Raw genomic sequence first — 25,210 nt, 5'->3', positions numbered from 1 at the left:
TTCGGCCAATTTGTTTTATGCTACATATGTTTGGTAAAAAAAATCGCAAAAAGCGTATTTTTATTGGTTTGCGCAAAAGTTATCGCATTTACTAACAAAGGGAAAGATTTTTGTCATTTTTGTTGGTTTTTTTTTTAACGTGTAATGGCGGCGATCTGCGATTTTTTTTTTTTTTTTTTTTTTGCGGTACTGCAACATTGGGGCGGACAGATCGGACCCTTGACTGACATTTTTGACACTTTTGGGGTTACCAGTGACATTTCTACAGTAATCAGTGCTATACATATGCACTGTTACTGTAAAAATACACTGGCAGTGAAGGGGTTAACTTTATTTGAGAGGGAGGGGCTGTGTGTGCCCCTGGGGGCGTGATTCTTACTGTGATTGGCTGTGGCTTGAGCTGTAAGGACACTGATCAACGGTTCTACATAGTAGAACCGTGTGATCAGTGTTTTTACACCGAGGAGAATGACAGGTGGCTTGTTTACACAAGCCGCCTGACTTTCTCCCTCTCCCCCGACGATCGCCGAGTGACCGGCGGACATCGGGTCCGCCGGTCACACGCGCGGGGGGGGTCCGTGACCGTGCGGGAGCGCGCCTCCGCGGGCGCGCGCTCGCTCCCCAGAGCCTCACAGGCTAGCGACGTAGACCTACGTCGCTCTGCCTGTGAGGGGCTGACTGCCGCAGTAAATATACTGTGAGCAGTCGGCAAGCGGTTAAGAAAGATATTTTCTTTCCACATCACATATCCAAGCTGCTGTATAACAAGTTGGCCCGGGACACATGTAGAATGATATTGGGTAGGCGCTCTCTTGAATGGCAGGATATATCTAAGGGGCATTGGGTGAAGTGAGGGGAAATCATCACACATATTTGCTTGAGAATATTCACAATTTCTTCTTGACAACTTCCCATTAGTTAGAGCTGCTGTGTCTGTCCAGTTGCTGCCTATCCATAGAGTTACATTACATAGGCCACTGCCAATCAGGAGGGAAAGTCTCAGGACGGCCGAGAGACTTGTGGACATCGCTGGACAGAGAGGGGGCACACGTAAGTGTTAGGGGGTGTTGTTCCTGTTAAATGTCCCCACAGCAAGCACCTGAGCCAAGTCACAGCTCCCTGTATCCATTCAGACACAGAGCTGTGACCTGGCCCTTCCCCCTCTCCCCTGATTGGCTGACTGACTTTGATTGACAGCAGTGGGAACCGATTGCGTTCTGCTGCTGTCTCAGCCAATGAGGAGGGGAATCTTGGGCAGCTGAGAAACTCCTGCAACATCCCTGGATAAAGATGGGTTCAGGTAACTATTGGGGGGCTGAGGGGGGACTGCTGTACACAGAAGGCTTTTTTATGTTAATGCATAGAATGCATTACGATAAAAAAAAAACCTTCTGCCTTTACAATCCCTTTAAGCCCCCCTTGTCAGACAGGACAATGGCAGTTGGCAGTGTTTAGTGTTGTGGTAAGGCCCCTAATAAGTGAAAATATTTTCAGAGACGCACAAAGAGGAGGGATTTGCTGGCCAATAAAAGCAATAGGCATATTCAAGAGACACTGTTACCTTGCCAGTGCGGCACAAAATGATAATGTCTCCGCAAAGGGACCCCCCCTCCAACTTCACTTTGCCTGCGCTCCGTTACCACTCCCTCTTATGTCACAGCTGGCGTTAAAATCAGTGATGTCAATGACTTGGAGGAGCAGTGGAATCAATCCTTTGGTTAGGTGACGGAGCTCAGGCCTAAGACCCCGTTCACACTGGGGCGACGCTACTTGCCGGGGCGACCTCACAGGTCGCGGTGTGCAGCTCGCAACGCGACCTCGGAGCGGCCGGCACGGACTTCATATCATTGAAGTAAATGCAGGTCGTCCCAAAGAAACTCCGGTCCCTTTTTCTAAGTCGGAGCGACTTGTGTCGCTCCTATTAGAACGGGTCCACAGCTTCTCTATGGCAGGCGACTTACGGCGACCTGTCAGGTGACCAGGTCGCCTGACAGGTCGCCCCAGTGTGAACGGGGTCTCATACTAGCTGCTAGGCCTAAGCACTATCACAGGGTAGCAGGTCACATCTTCCCCCATAATGCAGTTTAATGTCACCTGCTCCAATAGAGGAAAAAGCAGCAAAGGGAGTGTAAATAAGTTGAGTATAAGGGGCCGGAGGGGGACCTTAGTAGAGACGGGCATGACAAGGTGACAGCATTTCTTTGATCAACATATTTGCCTTTAAATGTTTAAAAAAGGCTGACTAGGTATCCTAAAAGTTCCTATCTAATAGCTATAATACATAAAACCTAAGGCAGTTCTAGTAAAATGACTGTGCGAATATGATACATAACTCAATAACACAATTAATGTTTAAAAAAAGAATTGCAACAGCAACACGAAGAAAAACAGAACAATATATTTTTAAACACATGAGAAATCAAATGTTCTCAGGGGAGAGTAGAAAATTGTTTTCACATATGTGGAGGAATTTAGACACATGTGACACATTTTTTCTGAGCTTCACTGGTCTGTCTGTTACGATAGAATAGCAAGAAATCCCCAGCCATGACTTGCATACTCTAGGAAGACATCTGAAGGTAAAATACAAAGCAAAATACCAAAAAGTGAATAGAAACTTTAATGATTCACTAAGCTAACAATGTACCACTTTTGCAACTGTTAGCCTAATAATGTTTTTGCTGTTTTTTTTTTTATTTGGTAGTTATAATATCAATTGTGTTATTAACCACTTTCCGACCGCCGCAAGTAGATATACTGCGGAGGTCAGCCCTGGCCAGGCAAAGTGACGTATATATACGTCACTAGCCTGTCACCGGCTTGTGAGCCAATAGCAGGCGAGCGCGCGCCCGCTGAGGCGCACGCCCGCCGCGGCTCGTTCACGAAGCAGTCAGTGTGTGTGACCGGCGGACCCGATGTCCGCCGGTCACTCGCCGATCGTCGGTAGAGCGGGAGAAAGGCAGGCGGCTAATGTAAACAAGCCGCCTGTCATTCTCCCCTGTGTAAAAATGGAGATCAGACGGTTCTATGTAGAACCGTTGATCTCTGTTTTTACAATAGTAGACATGTCCCATCACAGTTAGAAACACGCCCCTAGGACACACTTAACCCCTCCCTCTGCAATACAGTTAACCCCTTCCCTGCCAGTGTCATTTTTACAGTAACAGTGCATATGTATAGCACTGATTACTGCAGTAATGTCACTGGTAACCCCAAAAGTATAAAAAATGTCAGTCAAGGGTCCGATCTGTCCGCCGCAATGTCGCAGTCCCGCAAAAACAATCGCAGATCGCCGCCATTACTCGTTAAAAAAAAAAAAACACCAAAAATGACAAAAATCTTTCCCTTTGTTAGTAAACGCGATAACTTTTGCGCAAACCAATCAAAATACGCTTTTTTTTTTTTTTTTTTTTTACTAAACATATGTAGCATAAAACAAATTGGCCGAAAATGTTAAAAAATTTAGATTTTTGCATTTTTTTTTTGGGAATTTCATATAAAAAAAATGTGAAATATTGTTATTTTTGCAAAATTTACACTCTTTTTTTGTTTATAGCGCATGATCAAAAAATCGCACAGGTGATCAAATACCACCAAAAGAAAGCTCTGTTTGTGGGGAAAAAAGGACGTCAAATTTGTTTAGGTACAGCGTTGCACGACCGCGCAATTGTCCGTTAAATTCACGCAGTAAAAAATCGCAAAAAACCCCCTGGTCAGGAAGGGGGTAAAATCTTCCGGGGCTTAAGTGGTTAATAAAAACAGCAATCATAGTACTACTACACAGTACAAATATAACAATAGTAGCAATCAGCATTATTGCACCACTTTTGCAACTGTTAGCCTGCTAATGTTTTTTTTTTTTTTTTTGTAGTAATAATATCAATTGTGTTATTAACAAAAACAGCAATCATAATACTACTAACACAGTACAAATATAACAATCGTTGCAATCAGCATTATTTCTGCTGCTATTTTTACTATTTTAATACGAATAATATTGTAAACTAATAACATTTCTGAATTATATGCAAAAGAATAAAGTAAGACATTGTGGTGCAGGTGAAAAAATATCTAATATTTCAAAGAACCATAAAGTGCCCACAACAGCCAGTAAGGGTTAACGTTTCACTGCTCCGAGTAGAGTAAACTAAAATCGAATTGGTTGATACAAGTTGTGGTACTGTCAGCGCTCTTTTTGCTGCTTTTAGAAAAAAAAAATATGCGAATACAAATGCACAAATATATTTTAGTATAATTAATATAAACCTGTGCAATGTAAAGTTAAAACCGTAAAAGCAACCAATCGGATATCATCTTTTATCTGCTCTAAACAGATTGAATATAAAATCTGTTTATTGTAGCTTGCTGTACTTTACACATTATCAATAGTTAAATCATTTAATTCAGTCAATTATTGAAATAAATCATTGTTACATAAATGTGTTTGTACACAGCTGTACTCCTGTATACTGGGCAGCACATTATTAGGCAGTGTATGTTGAATCCCATGTGGTCTGTGTATAGAGTTCTCTGGGGCGTCAAGTGCACATCAAAGAGTAATAAAAGAGCTGCGGATGAAATGCATTCTACATCCATCAATAGCGACTATATGAAATAAAAATGAATGTTTTGTAGGAGACGTACCTATTTTGGAGCATGGAGCATTTCCAGCCTTCTTTCTTTCTAAATTCTTTAAGCAGAGTTCTTCAGAACTGCTCTTACTCTTCTCGAATCCGTTAACATAACAGGAAGTTTCAGAATGAACCAGACGTATTGAACTGAAGTGAGGATCACACTACAAAAAGAGGATGAATAGTACTTTCCACTTTGTCATCTGTGGAACTCTTAAGTCTGATTTTCTCTGAACTCTACTAGTTAACTTTCCACCGCTCTGTGTATTTGTCTTGAAGTTGTAACACTGAAAGCAAACCCAAGGCAGATTTGCTGCCAACTTGAATTTTCTTTTTTTTTTTTTTCAAATTGAAATGTGTAGGAAACTTGTGTTCTTGGTTTGACTAAAGGAATTTTTCATAGATGTAAAAAAATGGAAAAATATTTTAGTGTGGTGTAAGTGAAAGTCCCTAACTCTCTAAACTCTCATTATCATTGAAAAAGAAAAAAGTATTTTTTTTTAATGATTTTTTTTTTTTACCTGTAACGGTATTTGTGGGGAGCGTTGGTTGTGGCACTTCCCACCACAGCCCATCTCTGCCAAGGGAGGTGGCATGGGACTGTGTCCCAAGAAGCACTCTTAGCACACACAATGACATAATTGCTGTGGTGCTCTGTGCACTAAAGGCAAGCCTGGAAAGGGCTGACTTGTCCTCTTTAGTGGGCTCCCAGTTGCCATTTTTGAGAAGCCTATGTCTATTTTTAGGCACAAGATTCTCACGAGGCGCTGACATACTATAGAAGGCTGCAAGTGTGAAATTAGTTAAGATAGGAAATTAGGTTAGTGTTTTGATATTTTAGTGAAGTTTATCTACCTTTTACAATGTTCTATGGAGTTGAGCGTTAAGCATTGTTTGTGTCCTTGTGAGGAGTTACTTTGGAAATTTGAATGTAAATTTATTTTTTGCAATGGCAATAAATCTTGTCTTATCTTATCATATCTTATTTATCACGTGCTGTATCACAGGGGAGTCCTGGATGGGAAAGCAGAAGAAACAGCCACCACTATGTAAGGAAAGAGTTTGGTCCACATTGTCACTCTATCCAGGAAGTGGATGTGGTTTCCAGTGAATGGTGGCTCTCTCCCCTTCTGATCCATCGGGGCTCTCTCCCTCTAGCCATCACTACATGCTGAAGATTACAACAACAGTCTTCACCACAGCACTGTCCTGGTTGGTTTAGTTACAGATGACAGTGTAATGTTCCGGTACCTTTGGTACCCTAAATTACTCTTTTTACAAGTGTATGCGCCCCACCATTCTCTTTTGGAAAGGTGCGCATACACCTTAAGACTGAAGCTGTCATCACTCAGCGCCGGACTAGATGGCTATTTAAATCGCCGGTTCTCACTCACATGTGTTCGTTCAAACACCCTTACCTGGATGCTAACTTGGCTTGAAGCTTTCATGCTTGCAAGCATACCTCGCTGACGGAACCTCGCTGCGCTGATCCCTGTATCCCGCTTCCGGATCATCCGCTCCTCCTGAACCAACCTTCGGCTGTATTGCTATTAGTGCTAAGTAACCCGCAGGGGAACCCTCTATAAACTTATACTAAGCTTACACTATCTAGCTCTGCATAGTAAAGACTATTTATCACATCTGCATATCTAGATTGCTAGCTCTTAAGACTACTGCTACTTATTCCTGCACTGGGTTGATCTCTCTTGTATGTCCACCTGCTACTCTGTCATCTGCTACCATACATGATTGATAAACCTACCTGCATCCATCTGCTACTGTCTTACCTTCAAGTGTCTGTCACCTACCACCTCCACTCAACCTGTCTCTTAAATCTTCATCACTGTGTTACTACATACATAAAGCCACTCTAGGAACCAGCTTGTTGAGTGTGTGTATCTACTAGCTGAATTAAGACCTTCCACACATGATGAGTCATTGAGGTTGGGAATGGTATCTCAGCATCTCTCTTACATGACTACTGAAGTGGAATATTTCTGCAGCTGAAAATCCACACCATACATGAAACGCAGGAGCGTTACAGACAGCAAGCCAGAGATATCCATCCTGCGAGTCCTTGACTTATTTTGGTTTAGCAGTGTGGTTGAGGGGGAGCTCTACATTTTTAAATACAGATAATTGTTTACTCATGGGTTGCTCCCAATAAACCTTTCCTTGTTTTATCATTCACGCTGGTGTCATACATACTGATTACTCTGCATAGAGCTGCCTCTCATATTTTACAGCAGTGGGTCCATTTAACGCTTTTTTGTGGGATTTTTGGTGTTTTCGTTGACTTTTCAGCACTGCTTCTGGTGCAGTTTTTCCACACAGCTGCTTTATGGTCACCGACTTGACCCTGCTTCTCATCATGGATGGATTGTTGGTCTTGGTCCATAAAGCGCTAGACTTTTTGTTTTTGGTTTTACATTTTCCAATGAAGTGAGAATCTTTTTAAGCCCTGGGCAATGAGCATCCAGGGTATGTTCCCCACATCTTGATCCCCCGCCACTGCAGCAGCTGGAATCTCTCTAGATGGCTTCCTGTCACAGACTTCAGAGCTTCCCCTAAGTTCCTCCTATGTTCTGACGTGCTTCATGACAGAACAGGAGGAGGAGACTGGGAGGAAGAACATTTCCCATGCTACACTTTATCTGAATCAGGGCCATATTATGAAATCAGTGGGCGCAAGATCAAATGTGGGCCCTAAGCATCGATAAACCCCAAAGTAGATGTGGTTTAAATTGCTTAAAATATTGGGTGTGGCTTAAAGGGGGCGTGGTTAGAGTCTGAGATGACTTACATAGTGCAGAATATGGTATTGTTTAATAGGGAAAGTACAGTGCAAAGTTTACTGCGGTGGGTAGTATGTGCAGGAGATGGGTATGGAGTGTATGGCGGTGGGTATTATGTGCAGGGAGAGGAGTGCAGATTGTATGACAGTGGATAGTATGTGCATGAAAGGGGTGCGAAGTGTATGGCAGTAGGGAGCATGTGCAGGGAGAAGGGTGTGGAGTGTATGACGGAGGGTAGTATGTTCAGGAGAGAAGTGTGGAGCGTATGACGGCGGTTAGTATGTGCAGGTGAGGAGTGCAGAGTGTAGGGCAGCAGGTAGTATATGCAGGGAGAGCAGTGCAGAGTGTATGGCGGTGGGTAGTATGTGCAGGAGAGGAGTGCGCAGTGTATGGCAGCAGGTAGTATGTGCAGGGAGAGAAGTGCAGAGTGTATGGCGGTGGGTAGTATGTGCAGGAGAGGAGTGTGAAGTGTACGGCGGTGGGTAGTATGTGCAGTTGAGGAGTGCGGAGTCTACGACAGCGGGTAGTAAGTGCAGGAGAGGAGTGTGGAGTGTATGGCGGCAGGTAGTATGTACAGGAGGGGAGTGCAGAGAGTATGGCGGTGGGCAGTGTGCACAGGAGCGGAGTGCAGAGTGTCCAGTGGTGGGTAGTATATGTGAAGTGTATGACGGTGGGTAGTATGTGCAGGTGAGAAGTGCAGAGTATACGGCGGTCTATAGCATGTGCAGGATTGTGTCAGTAGTTTTCTATTTTTATATAACTTTTTTTTAATTTTTTATAATTTTTTACAATTTCTTTTTTTACAATTTTTTTTCCACAATGCAATTTTTTTTTCAGCCCTCTTGGGGACTTTGGTGAAATATTAGGGGTCTAAACAGACAGCCAGTGGGAGAGGAGAGGGGGGAAGCCAGCAGCTCTGGGGGGGGGGGGGGGCGGGAGGAGGACACTGGGAGGCCAGAGGAGGACACAGGAGGGCCAGGAGAGGACATTGGGGGGCAAAAAGAGAACACATGGGGGCCAGAAGAGGACACAGGGGGGCCAGGGGAGGGCCGAAGGAGGACACAAGAGGGCCGAAGGTGGACAGGGGAGGGCCAGGGGAGGATAAAGGGGGGCTAGAAGAGCACACGGGGGACAGTCAGAGATGATTGGTAAGGCGGTGAGAGCAGTTACAAGCACCGATCTCCCAGTATGGCTTTCAATTTAGCAACTGACAGCTGCAGGAGGGAGAGGAGGAGAAGTGGCTGCAGCAGCTTCATTGAAAGCTATACAGGGAAATCGGTGCTTGTAATTACCCCCACCGCCATACCAATCATCCCCAACTGTCAGCCAAGGATGGATCATCCACGGGTGCAGTGTGGGTCACAGTGGGCCCCCCCTCGGGGCCTGTGTGCAGTGAGCACCCTGCACCCATGGATGATATGCCACTGGGCAGAGAATTTACAGGGATGTATTCTTTTTTTTTTTTTTTTTGTTTGGAGTCCACGTCATCACTGAGCGACCCGACGCTACTAGGGGAAAACGAGCACGCCACGCCCACCGGGAACCTGCGGGAGCATCTCGCTGAATGCTGTAGCATAGCTGCCAACAACAGGTACCCCGTAATGATTAAAGACCAACAATAGGGGAAAGACAAAAAACCGGAATGTTAAAAAATAAAGGCAGTACCAAGAATACATGATATTTTGAGGAGAAAACAGAAAGTCAATATAAAGAATGCTGATCCCCCTGCAGCCATTAATCCCCACAGTACAATGTATACAGTATATTCATTCACATATTTATTTATATACAGTCAGGTCCATAAATATTGGGACATCGACGCAATTCTAATCTTTTTGGTTCTATACACCTCCACAATGGATTTGAAATGAAACAAACAAGATATTCCTCAACTGCAGACTTTGAGTTTTAATTTGAGGGTATTTATATCCAAATTAGGTGAATGGTGTAGGAATTACAACACTGTATATGTGCCTCTCACTTTTTAAGGGACCAAAAGTAATGGGACAGATTAAGAATCATAAATCAAACTTTCACTTTTTAATACTTGGTTGCAAATCCTTTGCAGTCAATTACAGTCTGAAGTCTGGAACGCATAGACATCACCAGATGCTGGGTTTCATCCCTGGTGATGCTTTGCCAGGCCTCTACTGCAACTGTCTTCAGTTCCTGCTTGTTCTTGGGGCATTTTCCCTTCAGTTTTGTCTTCAGCAAGTGAAATGCATGCTCAATCGGATTCAGGTCAGGTGATTGACTTGGCCATTGCATAACATTCCACTTCTTTCCCTTAAACTCTTTGGTTGCTTTCGCAGTATGCTTCGGGTCATTGTCCTCAGAGATGTATAGTAACGAAGTAGAACTACTTAAGTACTGTACTTAAGTACCGAAATGCGGTATCTGTACTTTCCTAGAGTAGAATTTTTTTCTCCTACTTCTACTTTTACTTCACTACATTTTTTCGATGATTTCGATACTTCTACTCAAGTATTTTTTTTTTGTGCTGCATAGTTACTCGTTACTTTTAAAAAAATTACCACTGCCAGAACAGTAGATGGCAGGTTGCATAAAGCTAAAAAAAATGTGTATAATGTCATTTGTAAATCAGCGCATACGAAAATAAAGGCTGTGTATAATAAAAGCTGCTATACCAAATCTTTCCAATAAAAAGAAAATATGAAACAAACAAATAAATGGTGCTACAGTGCTTAAAGTGCATCAAGAAACTACTAACAAACACAGGTTAATCATTTGAATAAATCATTTGAAATAATAAAAAACAATATGATGTTCAAACTTTTGACTTCTTTCTTTAATAACTACATAACACAGTACTTCTACTTCTACTTTCAGTACTTGAGTAGAATTTTTTTTTCAAAACCACTGGTACTTTTTACTTTTAGTACTTAAGTAGCAATTTTTTTGAAAAAACTACTTGCAATACTTAAGTAAAAAAAATGTTGAATACTTTAGTACTTCTACTTAAATAACTTTTTCTGCGAGCACTTCCACTTCTACTCAAGTCACTTTTTGATCGAGCACTTGTACTTTTACTCAAGTAGAAATTTCGAGTACTTTATACAAGTCTGATTGTCCTTCTGCACCGTGAAGCGCCGTCCAATGAGTTCTGAAGCATTTGGCTGAATATGAGCAGATAATATTGCCCAAAAGACTTCAGAATTCATCCTGCTGCTTTTGTCAGCAGTCACATCATCAATAAATACAAGAGAACCAGTTCCATTGGCAGCCATACATGCCCACGCCATGACACTACCACCACCATGCTTCACTGATGAGGTGGTATGCTTTGGATCATGAGCAGTTCCTTTCCTTCTCCATACTCCTCTCTTCCCATCACTCTGGTACAAGTTGATATTGGTCGCATTTGTCCATAGGATGTTGTTCCAGAACTGTGAAGGCTTTTTTAGATGATGTTTGGCAAACTCTAATCTGGCCATCCTGTTTTTGAGGCTCACCAATGGTTTACATCTTGTGGTGAACCCTCTGTATTCACTCTGGTGAAGTCTTCTCTTGATTGTTGACTTTGACACACATACACCTACCTCCTGGAGAGTGTTCTTCATCTGGCCAACTGTTGTGAAGGGTGTTTTCTTCATCAGGGAAAGAATTCTTCGGTCACCCACCACAGTTGTTTTCCATGGTCTTCTGGGTCTTTTGGTGTTGCTAAGCTCACCGGTGCGTTCTTTCTTTTTAAGGATGTTCCAAACAGTTGATTTGGCCACACCTAATGTTTTTGCTATCTCAAATAGCACACTTGAAATGAACTCTGGACCTTTATCTGCTCCTTGTAAATGGGATAATGAGGGAATAACACACAGCTGGCCATGGGACAGCTTGAGCAGCCAATTGTCCCATTACTTATGGTCCCTTAAAAAGTGGGAGGCACATATACAAACTGTTGTAATTCCTACACCATTCACCTGATATGGATATAAATGCCCTCAAATTAAAGCTGAAAGTCTGCAGTTAGAGCACATCTTGTTTGTTTCATTTCAAATCCATTGTGGTGGTGTATAGAGCCAAAAAGATTAGATTTGTGTTGATGTCCCAATATTTATGGATCTGACTGTATATATATATATATATATATATATATATATATAAACAAACAAAAGGCAGATTTGTTCCACATTAGGAAACGCCGTTACTCACAGACCCCAGAAGATCCACAGAAGGGGTTCCAAGTCTTATTAGCGCGTTTAGCGGCCCAAGAACAGGGACTGCACACGGGAGAGGCTGAACCCGATGGAAGCTGCCCATTTTCACAGGCAGAGGTAGGGACATACTGCTGCATCTTCACTGTTCAAGAGGTATGAGGGAAAAAAAGGAGAATGATGGGGGGGGGGGGGGGGCTATACCTTTTAATTTATGCTATTTACTGATCCTGAAGGTGGAGTCGAGGCGGAGCTCTATCACTAGTATGCTGCCATGGAGGCACCAGGAAAGTTTGCCTATAGTTCTGCTTTAACCCCTTAACCCCTTTACCTCTGGAGGATTTTGCTGTTTTACGTCTGGGCCACTTTTTGCGATTCGGAACTGTGTGACTTTACCTGACAATTGCGCGGTCATGCAACGCCATACCCAAACGAAATTTACGTCCTTTTTTTCCCACAAACAGAGCTTTCTTTTGGTGGTATTTGATCACCTGTGCGATTTTTACTTTTTGCGCTGTAAACAAAAAAAGAGCGTAAATTTTGAAAAAATAACAATGAAATTCCCCCCCCCCCAAAAAAAAATGTAAAAATCTAAATTTTTTAAAATTTTTGGCCAATTTGTTTTCTACTACCTATGTTTGGTAAAAAAAATCACAATAAGCGTATTTTGATTGGTTTGCGCAAAAGTTATTGCGTTTACTAACTAAGGTAAAGATTTCTGTCATTTTTAGTGTTTTTTTTTTTTTAACAAGTAATGGCGGCGATCTGCGTTTTTTTTTTTTTTTTTTTTTTTTTTTTTGCGGGACTGCGACATTGCGGCGGACAGATCGGACCATTGACTGACATTTTTGACACTTTTGGGGGTACCAGTGACATTACTACAGTAATCAGTGCTATACATATGCACTGTTACTGTAAAAATGACACTGGCAGGGAAGGGGTTAATTTTATTGGAGAGGGAGGGGTTAATGTATGCCTGGTGCTTACTGACGTGTGTGGGGGAGGTGACTATGTGACACAAGGACAGATCGCAGGTTCAGCTATGCTGAACCCTGCAACCTGACCCTCTGTTTACACAAGCGGGCGGATCTCCAGACTCGATTCCCCGACGATCGGGCAAGAGCAGCAGCGATCGGCGCTGCTCCTCCCCTGGCCCAACTCCCGCTGTGACTGAATACAGCGGGAGCGAGCCTCCGGCGGCGTGTGCGCCGCCGAGAAAGGGGAGTGTCTGGCGGCGTAGGTCTACGTCGCCAGACGATAACAAACCACTTTACCGCAGTAGAGCTCTAGTGAGCAGACGGCAAGTGGTTAATGCCGACATAACGCAAATTTGTCTCCTTCGGCTTCAAGGGGTTGTATCGGGGTGATGCCTGCAGCTGCAAGCATCACCCCGGTACCGTTTTTTAGAGCAGACAGTCGGCTTTCTTGTGATGACAAACACGCTTTTTTTTTTTTTTTTTTTTGTTACAGTGTTGGTTAAAGCGGAGTTCCAGCCATTTTTGTGTTTATTAAAAGACAGCAGCTACAAAAAGTGTAGCTGCTGTCTTTTAACCACTTGCCGACTGCCCACAGTATATTTACTGTAGGGCTACGTCGCTAGCCTGTGAGGCTCTAGGGGGCGAGCGCGTGCCACCGGAGGTGCGCTCCCGCCCCTGCTCGTTCACGGACCCCCCCCGCGCTAGTGTCCGCCTGTCATTCTCCCCTGTGTAAGAACAGAGATCATACGGTCCTGCTATGTAGGATCGTATATCTCTGTTGTTACATAACAAGCCACATCCCTTCACAGTTAGAAGCACGCCCCTAGGGACACACTTAACCCCTCCTTCTCCAATAAAGTTAACCCCTTCCCTGCCAGTGCCATTTTTACAGTAACAGTGCATATGTATAGCACTGATTACTGTAGTAATGTCACTGGTAACCCCAAAAGTGTCAAAAATGTCAGTCAAGGGTCCAATCTGTCCGCCGCAATGTCGCAGTCCTGCAAAAAAAATTGCAGATCGCCGCCATTACTAGTTAAAAAAAAAAAAAACAACAAAAATGACAAAAGTCTTTCCCTTAGTTAGTAAACGCAATAACTTTTGCGCAAACCAATCAAAATACGCTTTTTGCGATTTTTTTTTTTTTACCAAACATATGTAGCAGAAAACAAATTGGCCTAAAATGTTAAAATAACGGAAAATTCCTATCATACTTACCGTAATTTTCCTTTCCTGATAGTCTCCATGGCAGCCTACGTGTGGGGTTAACCCCGCCTCCACTCCAAGGGTATAGGACCCCCCTCCCATAAATTTCAGCTCTCAGGTACAGCAGGTGTTCCATATCTTAGCCGAATCCAAGACGAGAGGGTGGGTACTCCGGCTGCCATGGAGACTATCAGGAAAGGAAAATTACGGTAAGTATGATAGGAATTTTCCGTTTTCCTGTCTGTCTCCATGGCAGCCTACGTGTGGGAAATAACTAGCTCACTCCACACGGGTGGGAATGCTTTAGCAAAGAAAATTTTAATTCATGCTATTTGCAGACAAAACAGTCAAACCAAAATTAACTGAGGACAGAGAAGCAGGCTCTACACAATAGTGGGTCATAAAAGTATTGACTGATGACCACGAAGCCGCTCTGCAAATCACATCTGGAGCCACGTGCCGCGAAGCCGCCCAGGAAGTAGAGATACTCCTTGTAGAGTGCGCCGTCACCGCCTCCGGAGGAGCCAGCCCCTCAGCTCTATAGGCCTGTTGGATAGCTGCCACTATCCATGAAGCGATAGTCCTAGATGAAGCAGGTTTACCTCTGTTCTTTCCCCAGAACAGGACAAAGAGGTTGTCAGACTGCCTGAATGGTGCAGTTGCTTGAAGATAGGCTTTTAAGGATTCTCCTACATCCAACGGATGAGGATTGGACTCATTAGATGAACGGAAAGTAGGCAGGACAATCTCCTGATTCTGGTGAAACACTGAGGTGACTTTCGGATTTGAATTCAGCCTGGGTATCAGTACTACCCGATCCGGAAAAAAAGTCAAGAATGGTTCTTTACATCCGAGAGAACTTAATTCAGAGACCCTTTTAGCCGAAGTAATGGCTACCAGGAAGACAGTTCGGATGGTCAGGTCCTTGATAGAAGAAGAGGAATCTATGCCCGATTTGGAGAGGGCATTTAGGACAAGAGGTAGATCCCATTTCGGGAACCTAGGTCTTCTCTGAGGATTGAGCCTGATTGCTCCTTTGAAAAATTGTTGGATTAGTGGGTGTTGGGCCCACATGACCCCGGAGAAGGCCGATAAGGCCGAAACTTGAACTCTAAGAGTTGCCACTGAAAGGGGCATATCCAGACCAGCCTGAAGAAAACTTAGTATTTCTTGAATCCCAGGGACTGAGGAAGACATACCTTCAGGATATGCAGACTCCATGAATCTTGCCCAGATTCTACAGTATACTTTATTAGTACTTGGTCGTCTAGCATTCATCAAGGTGGAAATGGCTGTAGATGGGCAAGAACCAGACCGTCAACCGGAGAATTGCAGGACAGGGGTGCACTGATGTTCCCTGAAGAAGCAAGTCTGGTCTGAGGGGAAGAGGGACCGGGTCCCGGTAGCTCAGTTGTAGGAGTAGCGGAAACCATGGCCTGTTCGGCCAGAAAGGCGCCACCATCACTATCTCCACACCTTCCGCTTGAAGTCTTTGCAGGAATTTGAGAATGATGGGTACTGGAGGGAAGGCATAAGCCCTGCTGAACTCCCACCTGTCGGTTAGTGCATCTGTCCCGTAAGCTTGAGGACACTTGCCCCTCGTGACATACTTCTCCAACTTGTGGTTGCAAGGGGAGGCGAACAGATCGACTTCGGGAGATACTCCCAACGACAGAATCCATTTGAACGACTCCACATGGAGCGACCATTCGTTGTGGTTCAACTGGACCCTGGACAGAAAATCCGCTTGAACATTCTGTGAACCTGGGATGTAAACTGCCGAGATGTTTACTAGGTGAGTCTGGGCCCAGGACATGATCGGGTCTAATTCTCGTAGCAGAGAGAGACTCCGTGTCCCACCTTGTCTCTTCACATAAGACACTGCCGTGGTGTTGTCCATCCGAATCATTACAGATTTCCCCTCTAGCAGGTGTTGGAAAGATCGAAGACCCTGGTAGGCTGCTCGGAGTTCCAGTATATTGGAGACTGGAGTGTGTCTCTGAAAAGACCATCTCCCCTGTGTCATCTCTGTCAGACAATGAGCCCCCCAACCTGAGTTGCTGGCGTCTGTTGTGATTATAGTCCATGAGACTGGAACCAGAGAATGACAGTTGAGCAGATTCCTGCGTTGCAGCCACCAAAGAAGACTGTATCTCATGCTGGAGGAGATATGAATGTACTGATCTTTCTCTTCTGTGTTCCATTGTTGTAGGAACCCTTTTTGGAAGGGCCTCATATGCCAGAGAGCCCATTTGACCATTGGAGCCGTGGACACCATGGTGCCAATGATTTTGAGGCACTGAGAGGCTTTCAGCCGAGGAGAGGAAAGAGCCGGAAGGATTCTCTCCCTCACTACCGGTATCTTCTCTAATGGGAGAGAGATTGAATTCTCGACGGTGTCGAATTGCGCCCCAAGATAGACTAGGCGCTGAGTAGGCTCCAGCTGACTCTTTTGTAGGTTTAGCAGCCAGCCAAACTCTTTGAGGGTCGATATGACCTGATCTCTGTGTGCCAATAACTGATCCTTTTCTTGAGACAGAAGCAGAAGATCGTCTAAGTAATGATGTAGACGTATACCTTACAATCTTATGAAGGCTACCACTGCTAGAAGAACTTTGGTGAATACTCTGGGTGAGGTAGACAGGCCGAAGGGTAGGCAAATGAATTGCAGATGCTGATTCCGAACACAGAAGCGAAGATATTTGTGGAAGTCGGTTGCCACAGGTACATGAAAATACGCATCCTTTAAATCTATCGAGGCGAGCCAATCTCCCGGCAGTACTGCCCTTTGAATAGTTGAGAGCCAATCAAGCTTCAGTCAACCGCAGAGAGCAGGGGATTTTAAATGTCACTCACCCGCCCGTGGCTGGGCTCTGGACATGCAGACACCATCCAAAGTATCCTAAGGTAAGCTGGACGTAGTAAGACATCAGAAGTGTAGGTCCTTGGAGGAGGACAAAAAATGAACACCTGCTGTACCTGAGAGCTGAAATTTATGGGAGGGGGGTCCTATACCCTTGGAGTGGAGGCGGGGTTAACCCCACACGTAGGCTGCCATGGAGACAGACAGGAAATTTTGATTTTTACATTTTTTGGGGGAATTTCATATAAAAAAAATGTGAAAAATATTGTTATTTTTGCAAAAATTACGCTCTTTTTTTGTTTATAGCGCAAAAAGTAAAAAATCGCACATGTGATCAAATACCACCAAAAGAAAGCTCTGTTTGTGGGAAAAAAAAGGATGTCAATTTCGTTTAGGTACAGCGTTGCACGACCGCGCAATTGTCCGTTAAATTCACGCAGTGCCGAATTGCAAAATAGGGCCTGATCAGGAAAGGGGTAAAATCTTCCGGGGCTTAAGTGGTTAAAAAATGCAAACTCCCCTGTCCCACAATCCACTGATGCGGCCGCCTGAAGCCTCGTTTCTCTCCCCCTCCTCTCTGCAGCACTGGCATCACTAGTGTGGGCACCCGGCTGTGACAGCTTGCAGCTTCACAGCCGGGTGCGCACTGCACCTTCAAGAGTCGCTCTGCGTGTCGTAAATGGCTTGCCAATATTCTGGGACCTCTGACGTGTCCGAGAAGATTTCAGAAAGGGAGGGGGAGGAAAAATCAAATCTAGGTACCCGCTCCCCAAAAAATGTGGCATGTCAGGGGGTCAGGAGGCCTTAAAGCGGAAGTTTCACTTTTGAGTGGAACTCCGCTTTAAAGTGGTTGTAAAGGCAGAAGGTTTTCTTTTATCTTAATGCATTCTTTGCATTAAGATAAAAAAACCTTTTGTGTGCAGCAGCCCCCCTCAGCACCCCTAATAATTACCCGAGCCCCATCTAGATCCAGCTTTGTGCACAAGAGACTCGGCTGTCTGGGACTCTCCCTCCTCATTGGCTGAGACAGCAGCGAAGCACCATTGGCTCCCGCTACTGTTAATCAAATCAGTGAGCCACTGAGAAGAGAGGGGGCTGGGCCTGAATGGAAACAGGGAGCTGCAGCTTGGCTCAGGTACCCCCATTGCAAGCAGCTTGCTGTGGGGGCACTCAACAAGAGGGAGGGGCCAGGAGTGCCAAAGAGGGACCCGAAAATAGGAAAATCTGGGCTGCTCTGTTCAAAACCAACTGCACAGAGCAGGTAAGTATAACATGTTTGTTATCTTTATAAAAAAAAAAAATCAAAAATGACTTTAGGAATAAATAGTTACCGCACATAAAATTAGCATATTTTTTTCTGTAATTTGTTCTGTTTAAAATGAAACTAAAATTATGATTATGATAAAAAGCATTGAAAAGTGATTTACAAATGAAATAAGGTGTTTTTTCGTTTTAATTTTGGGCTTTTTTAACCACTTGACCTCCGGAAGGCTTTACCACCTTCGTGACCAAGTCATTTTTTGCTATTTGGCACTGTGCTTCTTTAACTGGAAATTACACAGTATACACATTAAATTTATATCATTTTTTCACACAAATAGAGCTTTCATTTGGAGGTATTTTATTTTTTATTATATAAATGAAAAAAAGATTGAAAATTCTGAAAAAAAAGATAAAAGATAATTAAAAAAAGAAATATTAATAATTTTGTATTTAATGTTTTAAAATTTTTTTTTTCTTTCTATAAATTTGTTTTATTTTTTCACTATTTTTTTTGTGCATCCCATCATCAGAGTAGTCTGGTACTCCTGGGGGGGGGTTACTCTGTTATTGCTTATACATTGATGATCAGATGTAAGCAATGGTTTTAGCTGTCATAAATGGGTTACCTTTCATCAACAGCTTGCTTATGCTTGTGATCTGTGATTGGCTACAGCTAATCACATGGGACAGGTAGCCAGGTACCATGTGATTGCAGTGGGCTAATCACAGATCACAACTGTGAGCAAGCTGTTAATGAATGTAAATTTATTCATGACAGTTTGTTTACATTGTTATCATGTGATCGCTGTGACCAATCATAGCGATCACATGATACCTGGTACACAGTTATCTGCAATTGTGATCCTCTGTGTCCGGTGGATACAGCAGTCCCAGGAGCGGCGTGCAGCATGCCCCTAACCCAGAACATCACAGACATGTACTGTATGTGATCCAGCCTACCCACGTGGTAAATGTACTGCGGTTAGTCCGGGAGCGGGTAAATGAGAAATGTGTAAATATATGTTAAATGTGTAAAAATATTAACAAACAAAACAAAAAAAAGTTTAAATAATAGTTAATAGAATAGAAAAAAAAACTAAAAATCTGCAGGAAAATAATAGTTAGAGAGAAGGAGAATAAGGAGTTAATCAGGGCTGATTAACTCAGGGCATGAATTTTTTTACTTCCCAGGTTGCTTTAGCTGACATAATTTGCAGATCTAAATTCATTGCAAACTGTTGGTGCAATATAAATCCTGAATAATAATAATAATCCCTTTTGATCTGCAGATGAATGAACACAATGATTTAAATGTAACAATATGTTACTTTGTATCTTTGTACAATCACTCTGGAGCAGTGTTGTTTATAGACACTGATTTGGACTGCTTTTTTTGACAGCTGCTCCTGCCGACACCTTCCCTGAGTATACAGTAATGCCAAATTTGATGAATCAAGTTCGACAATTACCGTATAGTTGGAGGGGGGTCCAGAAGCAGGGCAGACTGGATGTACTACACATGTCCTGTGTACAATGATAAAGCTTTTTTGGATGTTTGCAACACACCCAAAGTTTGCAACTAGTTATGCCACCAAGTTGGAAATGCGGTGGAGACATGTGCATTAGAATTTTCTGTGCATTGAACTTGTGGAAATAGAAGAACTGTTTCGAGAATGATCTCTTCTGGAATTGCTGTGCTGTGCTATGCTAGACTATATTTCATTTTCTGCTCTGCACAAAACCTGCTTTCTGCATAATTAGTGACTGCACACACATAGAGATAGATTTCTGTTAGAACCAAACATACAGTTAAGCCTTCCTTGAAGCTTAAAGAGAATTAGGAAACAAATGTCTGAAAATCTGTGTGGTTAGTGCAATAGGACTGTGCAATGCATAACTGTTGCTGATGGAACATGCAATGATGTAAAGCAATTAAAGTGGAAGTAAAGACGACAATTATGTCTGCTTACATAACACGGCTTCCCTTTCCTCTTACCTATGCCGTAATCTGCTTGTAAAAAAAAAAACACGTGTGAATACCTTTTTAAAACTCACTCTAGTGTCCTCCTGTGCTGTAAAACCTCCATTTCCCCTGTGCCATGGAAAAGCTGCTGCAGGGAAGAGGAGGGAGCGCAGAATATAGATGGGTAATGAAGGCTGGCTGGTGATGTCACTGCTCTAGCAATTCAGCCTTGTTGTTGAATGACATGACACAGGGGAGTCTGAGCTTCTGCATCACATGACCACACTGGAACATGTATTTGCACACATCTTTTTGTTTTTTTATTTTTTTTTAGCAGCAATATACAGCAGGGTAGGAGGAAGGGGCAAGCATCATTTTGAAGCAGATACTGTATATGTAACCTTGTACATGTATATGTATGAGGCCTCACTCACAGTGATGATCACACCAGATCTTACTCCTAATGGTCATCACTAAGGCAGGTCATAGATGGTGGCCTTTTCTTTCCTACAACCCATAGATAAAAGAAAATCACTCCATTCCCCCATCAACACTGACTGTGTTTATGGGGGAATCCCTTCCACAGAGCTGTATTGAGTTCTCTTGGTGGGAAGGGGGGGGGGGCAGGGAGCCATCCCTGCTGGGAGCACACAGTAATTATTGCTAGCAGCTATAGCCACTGGCAATAGTCACATGCTGAAAATCCTGCATACTGGTTGTACCTAAGTTGATCGATGGATCGATTAGGGTACATTCCCCCTGGTCATAGATGGTTAGATTTTCCACTGGTTCCTGCTAAGCTGGCCAATGTTTGAATCATCTATGGTCTGCTTAAGTAGTCAACTCATAGCAGCCTGCTCTAAAGCAGAAGCAACAAGGGCAAACGTTTATTGCATTGAGAGGCAAGCTGACATTGAAACACAAGCTTCTCAAGCTGAAGCACAAGCTTCCAGAACACTTGCACAGTCAGAGACTCAAGCTCCCAAGGTTTGTGTGCAGACAGAGAAGCATGCTGCTCAGACACTTGAACAGGCAGGGACTCAAGCTGCCCAGGCACAGGAGGAGGCAGAGGTGCAAGTTGTCCAGGACTGTGCAGGCAGGGGCTCAATCTGCCCAGGCACAGGAGGAGGCAGAGGTGCAAGCTGCCAAGGCACTGTGCAGGCAAAGGCACAAGCTGTCCAGGCAGAAGAGCATGACACTCAGGCACAAGTGCAGGTAAAAGGACAACTAAAAGTCAAAGTCCTGGCTAAGCTCAGAATTTTGAAACAAGCTCTGGAGGAAGAAGAAGTCCACCGTTCCGTTTTAACAATCTTTGACCCTGCAAGAGGAATCTTGCAATTTGTCCCAAACCAGAACAATGTCCTCACAGTTGCACAGGATGCTTTAAATCCAGTACACCAGCCATAATTGCATTTGCCAGCAGAAGAAGCTGCATCAGATAACCACACAGGTCACCCTGACACGTTGGACACTTCTCTGTCTACTAAGTTACTAACATCCCCTGTGGTGATTCATGTACCATTGTAGACCCTCTCAAGTTCAGCTCACCAAATGCCCTCAAATCCTTCTGAGACTGGTTAAACAGTTCTCGAGACTCACACCATGAGACCTCAGATGAAAAACCATTATCTGGGCTGAACCTGAATCTGCTACTTCATTCCCTTCCCCCTACACCTTCATATCAGGTATCAGATACCAAAACCTCCAGCAATGGTGAAGGAGCACTTGTCAAGAAAAAGCCCTATAAGAACAGATACACCAGACCTTGCAAGATATATAACTCACAGACAACTAATTAACACTGGTCTCATGAAGTTTGACGATCGCCGAAGAACTTGAGGAGTTGAAGGTCCGCATTCAATTCAGTAGTCTGGGGCCTCAGCATTCCACCTATACAAGAGCTTAACCTGCTGATCAGATGGTTAGATCTTCAGCCATCATGTTAAGAGACGTAAAACCGTTCATGTCCATGAACCAGACAAAGGCCTTAATCATGAACAGGATTGGGGCTGACTTAAAGCAGCCCTATTATAAAATAACGAGCCTTATTAAAAAAATTACAGGATTTTCCTAGATTGTTAAACACAGGCAACCAGATGATTCAGGAACTGAGTGATCTTCTTCTTGAGCTGAAAATTGCCAGGAAGACCCAAATCTACCAGATCTTAACTTTGTAAACACTGCGTTGGATGTTAACCCATGTATAGCAAAATTAACTTATATTATCCAAAAAAATGGGCAATAATGGGTTCAACTTACGGGGCTTTTCCACTGCTGGTAAAGAAAGAGAAAAATGGCCCAGATGGGACTTTAAATGAAGTGGATGCATGAGTCGCTGATGCATAAAAGTAGATTTTAATGAGTAAAAAACATATAAGCAAAAACATGCATTGCCCAATGGATGGAGTACAAAATATGGCATGGCAAGATGTCAACAGCAATATTGATATAAAAAATCATATAACATGGAGTGAGCAGGATACACACAAAATTGTCTTAAATATAATGTACAACATAGTAGAAAACTCGACGCGTTTCGTGGGTCTTTAGCCCACTCATCAGGAGTATGTACAGGTAAACCTGTCAAAGGAATGAAAGACTTGTATGTAATGTCAAAAACCAATAGATGTTGGAGATATCAGCAAGTATGGATTTTCAACAATTGTCTGACCCAAGTGGGGAAACCATACTTACATGGAGCCATATTTCACTGGTGAAAGCGACATTGCCATATGGTGGAAGCGCAAATTGTCTGACCCGGGAGCTGAAGCAACATGAGTCCATGGCAGCGAGACGGGAAGCCAGGGGAGGACACTTGTGGTAAACAATGTCTGAGCATGTAGGATAACGCAGCACTGAATAGAAAGATGTAGATATTTTGTATCAGAGTATAAGAAGTACAATGTATCACTTAGGATATGAATGTATAGCACAAGGCTAGTAAACAGAGAAGATATGAATGTATAGCACAAGGTTAGTATAAAGACCAAGCCAAACCCAAAAAAAGAAAAAAAAAATGTAAACTAAAATCGCAGAGTGCGCTTAACTGAATGTGATCAGAGTGATTTAAGAGGGATGACAGCAAAGTGTGGAAAATAGAAAGGTAAACGAGTATCAGAGTGTGGGGGATACAATGTATCAATTAGTAATAGCCAGTCCAAACCTAGAAAAAAGGTGACAAAATGTGCTTGTCTTAATGGGATGGAATAATGAAAGAGGGGCAACAACAATGTATGGAAGATGAAAAGGTAGGGGAAGGAAATGTATTTCACTGGGTTCTACCATTGCAACTAAGAACTATATAACCAATATGTCAGAGTATAAAATTGTATGTGCTAGTAGCAAGAGTAATGACATAATCAGAGGATAATGTGTATCAAAGTATGTCCAGGTGGTGCAAGTATGAGAACCCAGAAAATTAAATGAATGGTGGGAAATCCCAGGATTGGGGTGTTGTGACCATGAGAAAAGGAGGGGGAGAAAAAGGAAAAGGAAAGAGGTGTCTGAGGTCTCAGATTAATGAATGAACAAAATGTAGTGATCAATAAGTAAACTATTGGCAGACTGTGTGATAAAATGAAGCCCAAAAGTGGCATTAAGGAGTGAGTGCTATGCTGAAATATGAATGTATTGTGTCCAAGCCATTCCTCACCTGGGAACCCGCATCCACTGCATGTGGGTCCTTGTTCCTAACGCCATGTAATGGTTTGGGCAAGCACACGCCGACAGCATGTGCACATCCAGTGGAAGCAGCCAGGATTTAGCCAGCAATCACAACCAAGGATAGTAATCTCTGCATATAAATGTGGACGCCACAGGTGTGGTGAGTGCACATAAATAGCAGGAACATGGCGTCGATATATAGGTGGCCCCACCCTAGGGAGGGAGGGTAGGGACAGCAGGGGAAGAAAACCTTCCCCATAATATATCGCAGCTCCCGGTGTAGGCAATGCACCACCACCAGAGGGAGCAATTCCAGCAGTGAATTGCAAAAGCACAAATGTTGACAAAATTGGATATAAATAAATAATTTGTATATTGTCTTGTAAGACTAATTAAACCAACGATATTGTAGTGCATTGGTAGGACTCAGGCAGCATTAGACCATAAATGGGCACTTTTTGTGGGTGTCTTCCACCCTATACATATGTAGAAACTGGGAAATTGTCTGATGTTGTCTATTACATCCACTTCCATCCCTAAATCAAGCAAAGAAAGAGAAAAATGGCCCAGATGGGACTTTAAATGAAGTGGATGCATGAGTCGCTGATGCATAAAAGTAGATTTTAATGAGTAAAAAACATATAAGCAAAAACATGCATTGCCCAATGGATGGAGTATTCCACTGCCGGTACCGCACCGAACCGTTCCAACACCGTACCATGCGGTACCATGCAGTGGAAAACCAAATAGGGCCAAGCAGGGCCAAGCAGGGCCGAGTAGACCCTGAGCCGGTACTTGCAGTGGAAAAGTGCCAATAGAAGACCGAACATCAAGTTTCCTTTCTACTGAGCCCCCGTTCACACTGGGGTGACCTATCAGGCGACCTGGTCGCCTGACAGGTCGCCGTAGGTCGCCTGGCATAGAGAAGCTGTGGACCCATTCTAATAGGAGCGACACAAGTCGCTCCGACTTGGAAAAAGGGTCCGGAGCTTCTTTGGGGCGACCTGCATAGACTTCAATGTTATGAAGTCCGTGCCGACCGCTCCCAGGGTCGCCCCAGGAAGTAGCGTCGCCCCAGTGTGAACGGGGCCTAAGTTTCCTTTCTTATTAAGTACAATAATTCTAGAAACATTGTATCTGTTAGAAAGCCAGCTGATACTTTCAGTGCCAGCAGCAAATAAAAACAAAATAACCCAAACTCCTACTGTTTCATTTAAGACAAACCACATCCTTTCAGAAAGTGTAATGCTTTCAAGGGAAAGCTCCTTAAAGAATGCAAGGAGTTTCTAAGGAACCATGACATCTGCTTCAAATGCTGTGCTCCTACTGAGCATTTTGCTAGAGACTGCAAGGCTACAGATATGTGCTTGGAATGTGATGACAGGCACACGTTGCCCTTACATCTAGCCCCATTAAACAAGACTCTACATCCATCCTACAAAGTCACCTTCATTGATCATATCTAAATATAGTGAGCTACACAGTGATCTCACAAAGGACTTTTGAGCAAAATTGTGTTAAACTGAACTTATTGAGGAGGTAAGCTGTCTGTGGATAGTGCCAAGTCACCAGGTGACTATATTGTCTGGAAAGACAGGGTCTATGGAGGTATGCCAATGCATAAAGCGGCATTTGAAAAAGAACACACATCACTGTGAGTTCATGAATTAGAGGTTA

General features: G+C 43.4%; 1 protein-coding gene across 1 annotated transcript in view; it reads right to left on the bottom strand.

Moving 5' to 3' along the window:
- GPR132 (G protein-coupled receptor 132) overlaps positions 1 to 4,742 on the bottom strand; it is an 88,064-nt gene extending 83,322 nt beyond the window's left edge. The window contains exon 1 of the mRNA XM_082275279.1: positions 4,645 to 4,742. The gene's annotated coding sequence lies outside the window, so the exon portion shown is untranslated. The remainder of the gene's footprint in view (positions 1 to 4,644) is intronic.
- Between the last annotated feature and the right edge of the window lie 20,468 nt (positions 4,743 to 25,210).

The sequence above is a fragment of the Pelophylax lessonae genome, assembly GCF_965119305.1.
Source record: "Pelophylax lessonae genome assembly, chromosome: 13".
NCBI classification, from domain to species: Eukaryota; Metazoa; Chordata; class Amphibia; order Anura; family Ranidae; genus Pelophylax; species Pelophylax lessonae.
This window is presented reverse-complemented; position numbering and strand designations above follow the sequence as displayed.